Source organism: Myotis nattereri, assembly GCF_964212035.1.
Source record: "Myotis nattereri genome assembly, chromosome: 11".
NCBI classification, from domain to species: domain Eukaryota; kingdom Metazoa; phylum Chordata; class Mammalia; order Chiroptera; family Vespertilionidae; genus Myotis; species Myotis nattereri.
In genome coordinates this window covers 45,626,874-45,637,937 of record NC_138086.1, presented here as the reverse complement: position 1 = coordinate 45,637,937, position 11,064 = coordinate 45,626,874, and positions in this window count along the sequence as shown.

Here is an 11,064-nt window from a genome sequence, read left to right as displayed (position 1 = left end):
CAAAGTACTGTAGTCCCTCCCTTACTCAAAAGGGATACATCCCAAGATCCCCCACCCCTAGTGGACGCCTGAAATTGTACATAGCATCAAACTCTATGTATACTGTTTTTTCTTATACATGCATACCTATAATAAACTTTAATTTAAAAACTGGGCACAGTAAGATGCTAACAAAGACTGCTAATAACAAAATAGAACAATTATAACAATATATGTAATACAAGTTATGTAAATATGGTCTTCCCTCTCTCTCTCTCTTCCCAAATACAGCATTGAACTCTACTAGCCTTCTCACTTAAAGAGGCATTTTCCAACTTCTCTTTGGCATAACTCTTGTGCTTTGGGGCCATTATTAAGTAAAATGTGGTTATTTGAACACAAGCACTGTGATACTACAACAGTCAATTTGATAACCCAGGTGGTAGTAAGTGACTGATGGGCAGAGAGTGTATACAGCATGGAGTCGCTGGATAAATGGATAATTTACCTCCAAGGCTTCATAGAGCAGATGGGCACAAGATTATACTATGCTCCTCAGAACAATGTACAATTTAAAATTTATGGACTGTTTATTTTTGAAATTTTCCATTTAATATTTTTGGATCACAGTTGGCCACAGGTAACTGAAATGGTGAAATGTGAAACCCCAAATAAGAGGGACTATTGTATATTGTCCTTTCAAGTGTCCATAGAAAATGATGAAAATGACACAAGTTAGCTTTTAAAAGAAGTCTCAACAAATTCCAAGTCATCATCACACAGTTCACACTCCGTTACCACAAAAAAAAAAGTTAGAAAACAATAAAATGATCATTTTAAGTACTGACAAATGTTTGAAAACTTTTGCTTTAATAGATTCTTAAACTAAGAAGGGACTCTCAGATCCTGTCCAGTCTAATTTATAAAATATGTACCAGAATGAGATCAAGAGTTTAAGTGCCACTCAGACAATGGCAGTAACTTATGGAATCCACTAGATGTCAGTGTGACTTTATATTTATTCTCATTTGCCCAAATGGTGCAGTTCACAGATCATCCAGTTCAACTAATTAGATTTCAGACCCAATCCTAAACCCTTTTAGGGTTGACTCAAATATCTAATAATGAGAAAATATTAATATTTATAGTGAATAATTTTGATGTGCTATACAAATGTAAATTTTTGTTACACAATAGTTCCTGAAATCCATTTCTGTATATTTTTTGGGAATTATTTATTACCTTGCTAAAGTAGTTTTGTAGGATTTTAAAGGCCTTTTAAGAGATAAAGGCAACACAAATGCCTGTCTTGGCTCATGCTTCAGACTTTCCTAAAATCTCAAACAAGCAGCATCTGGATTCAGTGTGCCCTGTACTCACACTAAGGTGGCCCTAGGCACGGCACTAGTAGTAGCCAGCTTTAGTCCACAACTTGGCCTCTCCTGGGCAACTCCAAGCCAAGCACAAATAGCAGCCATTTGCAGATCACTTTGTAGCTCATGTTATGTGCTAGACAGAACATAGGCGGCAGCTGACCTTGGCCTGCATCTCTCAAGAGGTCCTAGAACCAGCACACCTGGTAGACCACTTCAGATCATGTCAAAGTACCACACAACCACATCCACAAGCGACATACTCAAGAGGGGATCTCAGCAGACACCAGAGCCCTGCTGAAGCAAGTCCTGCTCCAAAGGGTCAGTCTCTGCACAGCAGCTTCTCTGCTCTAGTCACAGCCTGTCATTGCAGCCTATTGACCTAGGGGTAATCCTTCCCACTCAACTACAACAGGAGGATGTACACAACCCGCATGGGGGTGCACCCAGTTCAGGTAAACAGGGAGGCTGTGCCACTGGAACATACAGGATACCTACTTACATAAGGCCACTCTATCAAGCCTGGAAGATATAGCAGTACTACCTAATACATAGAAACAAACACAGGGAGGCTGCCAAAATGAGAAGACAAAGAAACATGTCACAAATGTAAGAACAGAACAAAACTCGAGAAAAAGAACTAAACAAAATGGAGACAAGCAATCTACCAATGTAGAGTTCAAAACACTGGTTAAAAGGATCCTCAATGAAATTAGGGGAGGAATAAAGGAACTTAGTGAGAACTTCAATAAAGACATAGGAAACATAAAAACAAAGAGAGAAAACAAAAAAGAACTATTCAAATTGAAGAATATAATAACTAAAATGAAGAATACATTACAGGAAATCAACAGTAAAATCGATGAAGCAGATAATCAAGTCAGATTTGGAAGATAAGGAAGCAGAAAACACCAAGTCAGAAAAGAAAAAAATTTCCAAAAAAAATGAAGATAGCATAAGGAGACTCTGGGACAACTTTAAGCATGCCAACATTTGTATCATGGGGATGCCAGAAGAAGAAAGAGAGCAAGGAATTGAAAACCTATGTGAAAAAATAATGGCAGAAAACTTCCCTAACCTGGTGAGAGAGATACACATACAAGTCCAGGAAGCACAGAGAGTCCTAAACAAGATGAATCCAAAGAGGCCCACACCAAGACACATCATAGTTAAAATGCCAAAGGTTAAAGAAAAAGGGAAAAATCTTAAAAGCAGCAAGACAAATGCAGTTAGTTACCTTTAAGGGAACTCCCATAAGACTGTCACCTTATTTCTCAACAGAAACTTAGAAGGCTGGAAGGGACTAGCAAGAAATATTCAAAGTGGTGAAAAGCAAGGACCTACAACCAAGATTACTCTACCCAACAAAGTTATCATTTAGAATTGACACATAAAGAGCTTCCCATACAAGAAAAAGCTGAACAAGCTCATCTTTAAGAAGACAAATTAGAAAAAAGATTAAAAATATGAATAATAAAACAATAAATATATATATATATATATATATATATATATATATATATATATATATATCAAGAATTGAATTTAAAAAACAAAATAAACAAGAAGAACAGAAACAAATTCATAGATACAGAGAAGATTTCGACAGTTGCCTGATGATAGGGAGGTTGGGGTAAAAAAGGTGAAGGGATTAAGAAGTACAAATTGGCAATTATAGAATAGTCATGGGGAAGTAAAGTACAGCATAGGGGCCGTAACCGGTTTGGCTCAGTGGATAGAGCCTCGGCCTGCGGACTCAAGGGTCCCAGGTTCGATTCTGGTCAAGGGCATGTACCTTGGTTGTGGACACATCTCCAGTAGGAGGTGTGCAGGAGGCAGCTGATCGATGTTTCTCTCTCATCGATGTTTTTAACTCTCTATCTCTCTCCCTTCCTCTCTGTAAAAAATCAATAAAATATATATATATATATTTTTAAAAAAGTACAGCATAGGGAATACAGTCAACAATCTATGTAATATGTTAATTAGACAGGACATCCTTCCCAACAAAGCTGCCACATCCGCAGCCACTGCAGCTGCAAAGGGCCGGAGAGAGGAGACAAGGCCTCCGCAGCCTCCGAGCACCCCGCTTCTGCACGTGAGCTGCACAGGAAACACCTTTTCTGACCGCTCATTGGCTACGCTTGCAGTACGCCACTCACTTGGGTAATAAGAATCCAAGAAGGTAATCTAGGGTTTTTCCACTTCAATCCTGGAGGAAAAAACGGAGGTCCGCTGCTGGAGGGGCTAAGAAATGTCGTATCCTGCCCTCGCCAGTTTGGCTCAGTGGATAGAGCCTCAGCCTGCGAATCGCAGGGTCCAGGTTCGATTCTGGTCAAGGGCACATACCTAGGTTACAGGCTCCTCCCTGGCCGGGGCCCAGGTCAGGGCTCATGCAGGAGGCAACCAATCAATGTGTCCCTCTCACATTGATGTTTCTGTCTTTCCCTCTCTCTTCCACGCTCTCTAAAAATCAATGGAAAAATATCCTCAGGTGAGGATTAAAAAAAAAGAGAAAGAAAGGTCATATTCTTTCATATGAAAGAGACATCTTGGAAATGCTTAAAGAAAGTTGTCATTTTTTTGTGGTGAAGGTACTGGAGTCTGTGTTGATGAAAACACCTTGGCAGTTGCCGTCAGTAGGACATCCCCTGAGGGCTCCCGGACTGTGAGAGGGGGCAGGCCAGGCTGAGGGACTCCCCCCCCCTCCCCGTGCTCGAATTTTCGTGCACCAAGCCTCTAGTATTGTAATAACTGCCCTGGCTGGGTGGCTCAGTTGGTTGGGGCATCATCCTGTATACTAAAAGATTGAGGGTTCATTGCACAGTCAGGACACATACCTAGGTTGTGGGTTTGATTCCCAGTCAGGGTATGTTTGGGAGGCAACCAATCGATGTTTCTCTCTCTATCCCCCCTTCTTCTCTCTCTAAAAATCAATAAACATATCCTCAGGTGAGAATTTAAAAATTTATATTGTAATAACTATGTGCAGTGTCAGATGGCTATAAGATTTATCAGATGATCATGTAGTAAGTTATACAATGTCTAATCACTGGGTTGTATACCTGAAACTAATATAATATTATATGTCAACTATAACTGAAAAATTAAAAAAATTATTTAAAGTAAAAAAGGAAAATTTACATAAAATTTTTTAAAATATATTTTATTGATTTTTTACAGAGAGGAAGGGAGAGGGATAGAGAGTTAGAAACATCGATCAGCTGCTTCCTGCACACTCCCTACTGGGGATGTGCCCGCAACCAAGGTACATGCCCTTGACTGGAATCGAACCTGGGACCATTCAGTCCGCAGGCTGACGCTCTATCCACTGAGCCAAACCAGTTAGGGCTACATAAAATTTTTTAAAGAGACAAAGGCAAAACTAATTTATTTCTCTATTGTTTTGGAGGGACAAATTTCTCTAAGTTGTCTTCAAGTCATATATGTACATAAATTGAGTTCCTTTTAGAAATTCAGCCCTGTGACAAAGTAATACCAATATTGAAAGCGATCTTGAGAAACCATCTACATATTTTAACTGCCTGCACCTTAAAAACTGACACATTGAAAACTCTTCTATTTTTAAAGACTGCAGGGAAGGAAATCATCAGTCAGGAAGTTCTTCCTGTCTAATCTAAATCCCTCCTGGTGAAGTTTAATGCCATTTCCTCTAGCATGAACCTTTTCAGTGAGGATGAAAGAATAAACTGCCCACCATCTCATGTAGAGACTAACCCAGTGTTCCCAACCTTCCTAATGCTGCGACCCTTTAATACAGTTCCTCATGTGGTGGTGACCCCCAACCATAAAATTATTTTCATTGCTACTTCATAACTGTAATTTTGCTACTGTTATGAATCATAATGTACATATCTGATATGCAGGATGTATTTTCATTGTTACAAATTGAACATACTTAAAGCATAGTGATTAATCACAAAAACAATATGTAATTATATATGTGTTTTCCGATGGTCTTAGGCGACCACTGTGAAAGGGTTGTTCGACCTCCAAAGGGGTCGCGACCCACAGGTTGGCGACCCACAGGTTGAGAACCGCTGGACTAACCCTTTACATCCTGGAATATGTGTATACAATAAGGCTCTCGTGAGCTACAAAGTGAGTCTCAACAAGGGAGGCAGCATGAGGAACTGTCAGGTAAAGTAATAATAGTCCAAAAGTTAATGATCTCAAAGGTTCAAAGAGAATCTCTAACAAAAGAGATTAAAGTAAAGAGATATGGGTCCTTATCTCTACTTCATTCTACCAGCAATCTGGATTACTTCAGGGGGTTGGATTAAATAAAATCATGGTGGAGCACCTCCTATGAGCAAGGTGCTTTAACTAATTCTTATAATCCTTACAACTGGCCTGCAAGGTAGAAGGGGCTATCATCATCACTGTTGCCATTATGATTTTAACCACTTTCAAATAAGAAAACTGAAGCTCAGGAAGGTTAATTATTTTGACCAAGGGCACACATCTGGTAGGAGACAGAGCTGGGCTCTCAGTTCCGTCAAGACTCCAAGGCAGACTCCAAGGCTGGGCTAGTACAGTACACCTCTGCCACCTCTGTAAGTTCACCCAGCTGTACAGAGATGGCCTCTTAAAAAGAAGACATAGAAATAAGAGGCAGGGTGGGTTTCCTCATCCAGGTCACTGCTCCTCCTTTAACCTTAACATAGGTCACTGAAAGTTAACACTGTGTGAGTTAGTACAGGACGCTCACGAGGGACAGAGGTACTCAAATATAAGTAGTACTTCATAGTAAATGAAAATGGTTATTACCACGGGAAGTTGTGGGATCTAAAGCTCTGTCTTTAAATATATATATATATATATTTGCAATCGTATGAGGTGGTTAAATTTAGCCCTACCTAAAGTCAGGGTATGGACTAGAAAGAATCATTCATCTAAGCCTGACCGATTTTTAACACTGAAGATTAGGTTGTCCTGTGCCTCTGCAGTAAAATACCTGTTGTGTCCTTTCCTTTTCCTTTCTTCTTGTCTTTCTATTTTTCCTCTTCCTTTCTTTCTGAAACCACTAGAGGGGGGTGGTGATGGGGAAATGGGAGAAAGTTACAGTCTTCCAGTTAAAGTTAAGTTCTAGGAATGTAATGTACAGCATGGTGACTCTAGTTAGTAATACTATATTGCCTATCTGAAAGTTGCTAAGAGAGATCTTCAAAGTTCTCATCACAAGGAAAAAAAAAGTGTAACTATGCGAGCTGATGGATGTTAACTAGACTTATTGTGATAATCATTTTGCTATATAAACACATATCAAAGCATTATACTGTACACCTTAAACTAATACAATGTTATATGTCAACTAGGGGCCCGGTGCACGAAATTCGTGCACTGGGTGGGGGGGGGGGTGGGGAGAGTGTCCCTCAGCCCAGCCTGCCCCCTCTCACATACTGGGAGCCCTCAGGCATTGACCCCCATCACCCTCCGATCGCCTGATCAGCCCCTTGCCCAGGCCTGCCACCTCCGCCAGAGGTGTCAGGCTTGGACAGGGGACCCCCACCTCCCCCCGATCACTGGCTCTGGCTCCCGCCCAGGCCTGAGGCCTCTGGCCCAGGAATCATGCCTGGGCAGAGGACCCCCATCTCCCTCTGATCGCTTGCTCCACCCCCCGCCCAAGCCTGACGCCTCTGACCCAGGCTTCAGGCCTGGGCAAGGGGACCATCATATCCCCCCAATCCCCGGCTCCGCCCCCCACCCAGGCCTGATGCCTCAGCCAGAGGAGTTGACCCTCATCACCCTCCGATCACCAATCACCGGATCGGCCCCTTGACCAGGCCTGAGGCCTCCGGCAGAGGTGTCAGGCCTGGGCAGGGGACCCCCAGCTCCCCGCAGTTGCAGGCTCCGCCCCTGCCCAGGCCTAACGCCTCTGGCCTAGGCGTCTGGCCCGGGCAGCGGGGACCTGCAGTGGCAGCGGGGGGGGTGCCGCGATCGTGGGCTTCGCTTTGGGCCCAGGCAAGGGACCCCTAGCTCCTGGGACTGCCAGCTTCGACCGTGCCCAGCTCCCATCGCTGGCTCCACCCCTACTTCCTGCTATCACTGGCCAGGGCAGCAAAGGCGCCTGACTCTCCGATCATGGCTGGGGGCTTCTTCATGCTTTCCCTTTCGCCTCCCTGCATTGTGCCTACATATGCAAATTAGCCGCCATCTTGTTGGCAGTTAACTGCCAATCTTAGTTGGCAGTTAACTGCCAATCTTAGTTGGCAGTTAACTGCCAATCTTAGTTGGCAGTTAATTTGCATATAGCCCTGATTAACCAATGAAAACGGTATCGCCGTACGCCAATTACCATTTTTCTCTTTTATTAGTGTAGATTACATCTCAATAAAACTGAAAAAAATAATTACAAAAATAATTACAAATACATTCATTGAGGATAAAAATTAAACAATATAGCCCAGCCTGTGTGGTTCAGTGGTTGAGTGTTGACCTATGAACCAGGAGGTCACGGTTTAATTCCAGTCAGGGCACACAACCAGGTTGAGGGCTCAATCCCCAGTGTGAGGCATGCAGGAGGCAGCCAATCAATGATTCTCTCTCATCATTGATGTTTCTATCTCTCCCTTTCTCTCTAAAATCAATAAAAATATATTTTAAATAAAATTAAACAGTATAAGGCAGGCATATAGAAAGTTAAAAGAGATTAAATTCCTCACTTGCCCTGTCTCCACCCCTTTTCTCCAGGTGGTAACCACTGATAATAGTTTGATGCATATCCTTCAGGGCAAAGTCTATTCATTTACAAAGAAAAAGAAAGGTGAGGAGCAGAGACAGAAGGAAGAGAGAATGGGGGGGGGGGGGCAGGTGTTTTTACAGAACTGGGATAATATTGTTCATATTGTTCTATAGCCTGTTTCTTTTACCCAAAACTATCTTATAAACTTCTAATGTTTATTCTTTCTTTTAACAGCTACACAGTATTTGTTAACATAGATGTGCCACAATTTGTTAAGCATTGCAAACACTCTCCAATTGGTTCCTATACCAAGCATGACTGTAATGACATTCTTGCCCATACATCTCTTTTCACTTAATGTGAATATTTCCAGGGACAGGTTTCCACAAGGGAGATTGTTGGGTCAAAGGTACGGCAATTAGAGTTTTTGATAGGCCCTGTGAAATTGTTCTTCAAAAGTTTCTAGGAAGTTACCGTTTAGTTTGGCTTTTTAATTTTTTTTTTTTAACTCTTTACATGAGTTAGAAAACATACTTCCACAAAACAGAAAAATAGGAATGATGAATAGAGAATATACAAAGTTTAAGGATCATAATTTAAGGATACTTTCTGCATCCTTCTATTAATATTTTGTGAAATTGTTGCTTTATCTCATGGCAGAAAAGTGACAAGCATGAGGTTGGTTGGTTGGTTGGTTGGTTGGTTGGTTGGTTGGTTGGCTTTTTATTTTTAAGACTTTTTTTTAGAGCAGTTTTAGGTTCACAGCAAAATTAAGAGGAAGGTTCAGAAATTTCCTATACACTCTCTGTGCCCACATATGCATAGCCTCCCCAATTAGCATCACCCCCCATCAGAGTGGTACATTTGTTATAACTGGTGAACTTTCACTGACATATCATAACCATACAAAGTCCATAGTTTACATTCGGGTTTTCTCTTGATGCTACACATTCTATGGGTTTGGACAAATGTATAATGACATATATCCATCATTATAGTGTCATGCAGAGTATTTCACTGGCCTAAAACTCCCCTGTTCTCCACCAATTCATTCCCCGCCCCACAAGTCCTGGCAACCACTGATTTTTTTACTATCTCACAGTTTTGTTTTATTTTATGTTTTTTAAATGCCTTTTCAGATTGGTTTCTTTCACTTAGTAATATGCATTTATGCTTTAGTCATGCATTTTCATAGCTTGACAATCCATTTCTTCTTAGCATTGAATAATATTCCATTGTCTGGGTATACCACAGTTTATTTATCTGTTCACCTACCAAAAGACATCATAGTTTCTTCCAAGTTTTGGTACTTGTGAATAAGGCTGCTAGAAATATCTGTATGTGGGCTTTTGTGTGGGCATAAGTTTTCAACTCCTTGGAGTAAACACCAATCAGTGTGATTGCTGGATTAATATGGTAAGAGTATGTTGTTTTCTAAGACACTGCCAGACTGTCTTCCAAAGTGGCTGCACCATTTTGCATGCCCACCTGCAATAAATGAAAGTTCCTGTTGCTCCACAATCCTCGCCAACATTTTGTGCTGTCAGTGTTCTGGATTTTGGTCATTCTATTAGGTGTTATCTCATTGTTGTTTTAATTTGCATTCCCCTGATGACATTTGTTGTGGAGCATCTTTTCATATGCTTTTTTGCCATCTGTGTATCTTCATTGGTGAGGTGTTTGTTACAGTCTTTGGCCCACTTTGTAATCAATAAGGTTGGCTGTTTTCTTATTGTTGAGTTTTAAGAGTACAGTTCTTCTTCTTTTAATATATTTTGATATTTTACAGAGAGGAAGGGAGAGAGAGAGTTAGAAACATCAATCAGGTAGCTGCCTCCTGCACGCCTCCTATTGGGAATGTGCCCGCAACCAAGGTACATGCCCTTGACCGGAATCGAACCTGGGACCTTCCAGTCCACAGTCTGACGCTCTAGCAACTGAGCCAAACTGCTTAGGGCTTAAGAGTACAGTTCTTTATATATTTTGGAAAACAGTCTTTTATCATGTGTGTCTTTTGCAAGTATTGTCTCCCAGTCTGTGCCTTATTCTCTTGACATTGTCTTTCCCAGAGTAAAAGTTTTTAAAATGTAATGGAGTCCACCTTATCCATTATTTTTTCATGGATTGTTTTTGGTGTTGTATCTAAAAAGTCATTATGATGGAGGTCTTGTGATTCTGTTACAACAGGGAGTTTCCTTATTCACTCTTCATTTGCTGCTGTTCAGTTGACAACTTCCCTTCCCAATAAAAACTCACTTACACCTCCTACCTTTGTAGTTCTGGTATCCACTTTACTACATAATAGAAGTACATGTTGCTGCAAGAAAACAAGCATGGCTTTTGGCAAATTGAAGTGCATGTCATTTCTTAATACACTATAAAGGGAAATAAATTCAAGTATACAAGCGCAAGTCTAAAATTTTAGTATTTTTCCATGCAGATCTGTGTACCTGTGAAAGGTTGTCCAGTTTGTCTAGAGCTTGCTATTTAGAGAGTTGGACTACTATTATGTGTTGCTAATCACTGTAGTCCCACAAAAAGCCTTATGAAAATGTTATGCCCTATGTCACAGCAGAGTAATAGAAAACAAAATTGTAATTTACAAACCATTACAAATAATTTTTTTTAAAAAAATAAATGCTACACTCAAGTTTATCTAGGTTTTGTCCTGTATCATCTTCTAGGAATTTTATAGTTTTGCATTTTTTTACATCTAGATCTATGATCCATTTTGAGTTAATTTTTGTGAAGGGTATAAGGTCTGTGTCGAGATGCATTTGCATGGGGATGTCAAATTGTCCCAGCACAATTTGTCTTTTCTCCATTATGTATTACCTTTGCTTCTTTATCAAAGATCAGTTCACTCTACCTATGTAGGTCTACTTCCGGCCTCTCTATTCTGTTCCATTGATCTCTATGTCTATTCTTTTGCCAGTTCCACACTGTTTTGATTATTGTAGCTATAGAGTAAGTCTTGAAGTTAGGTAATGTCCATTCTCCAATTTT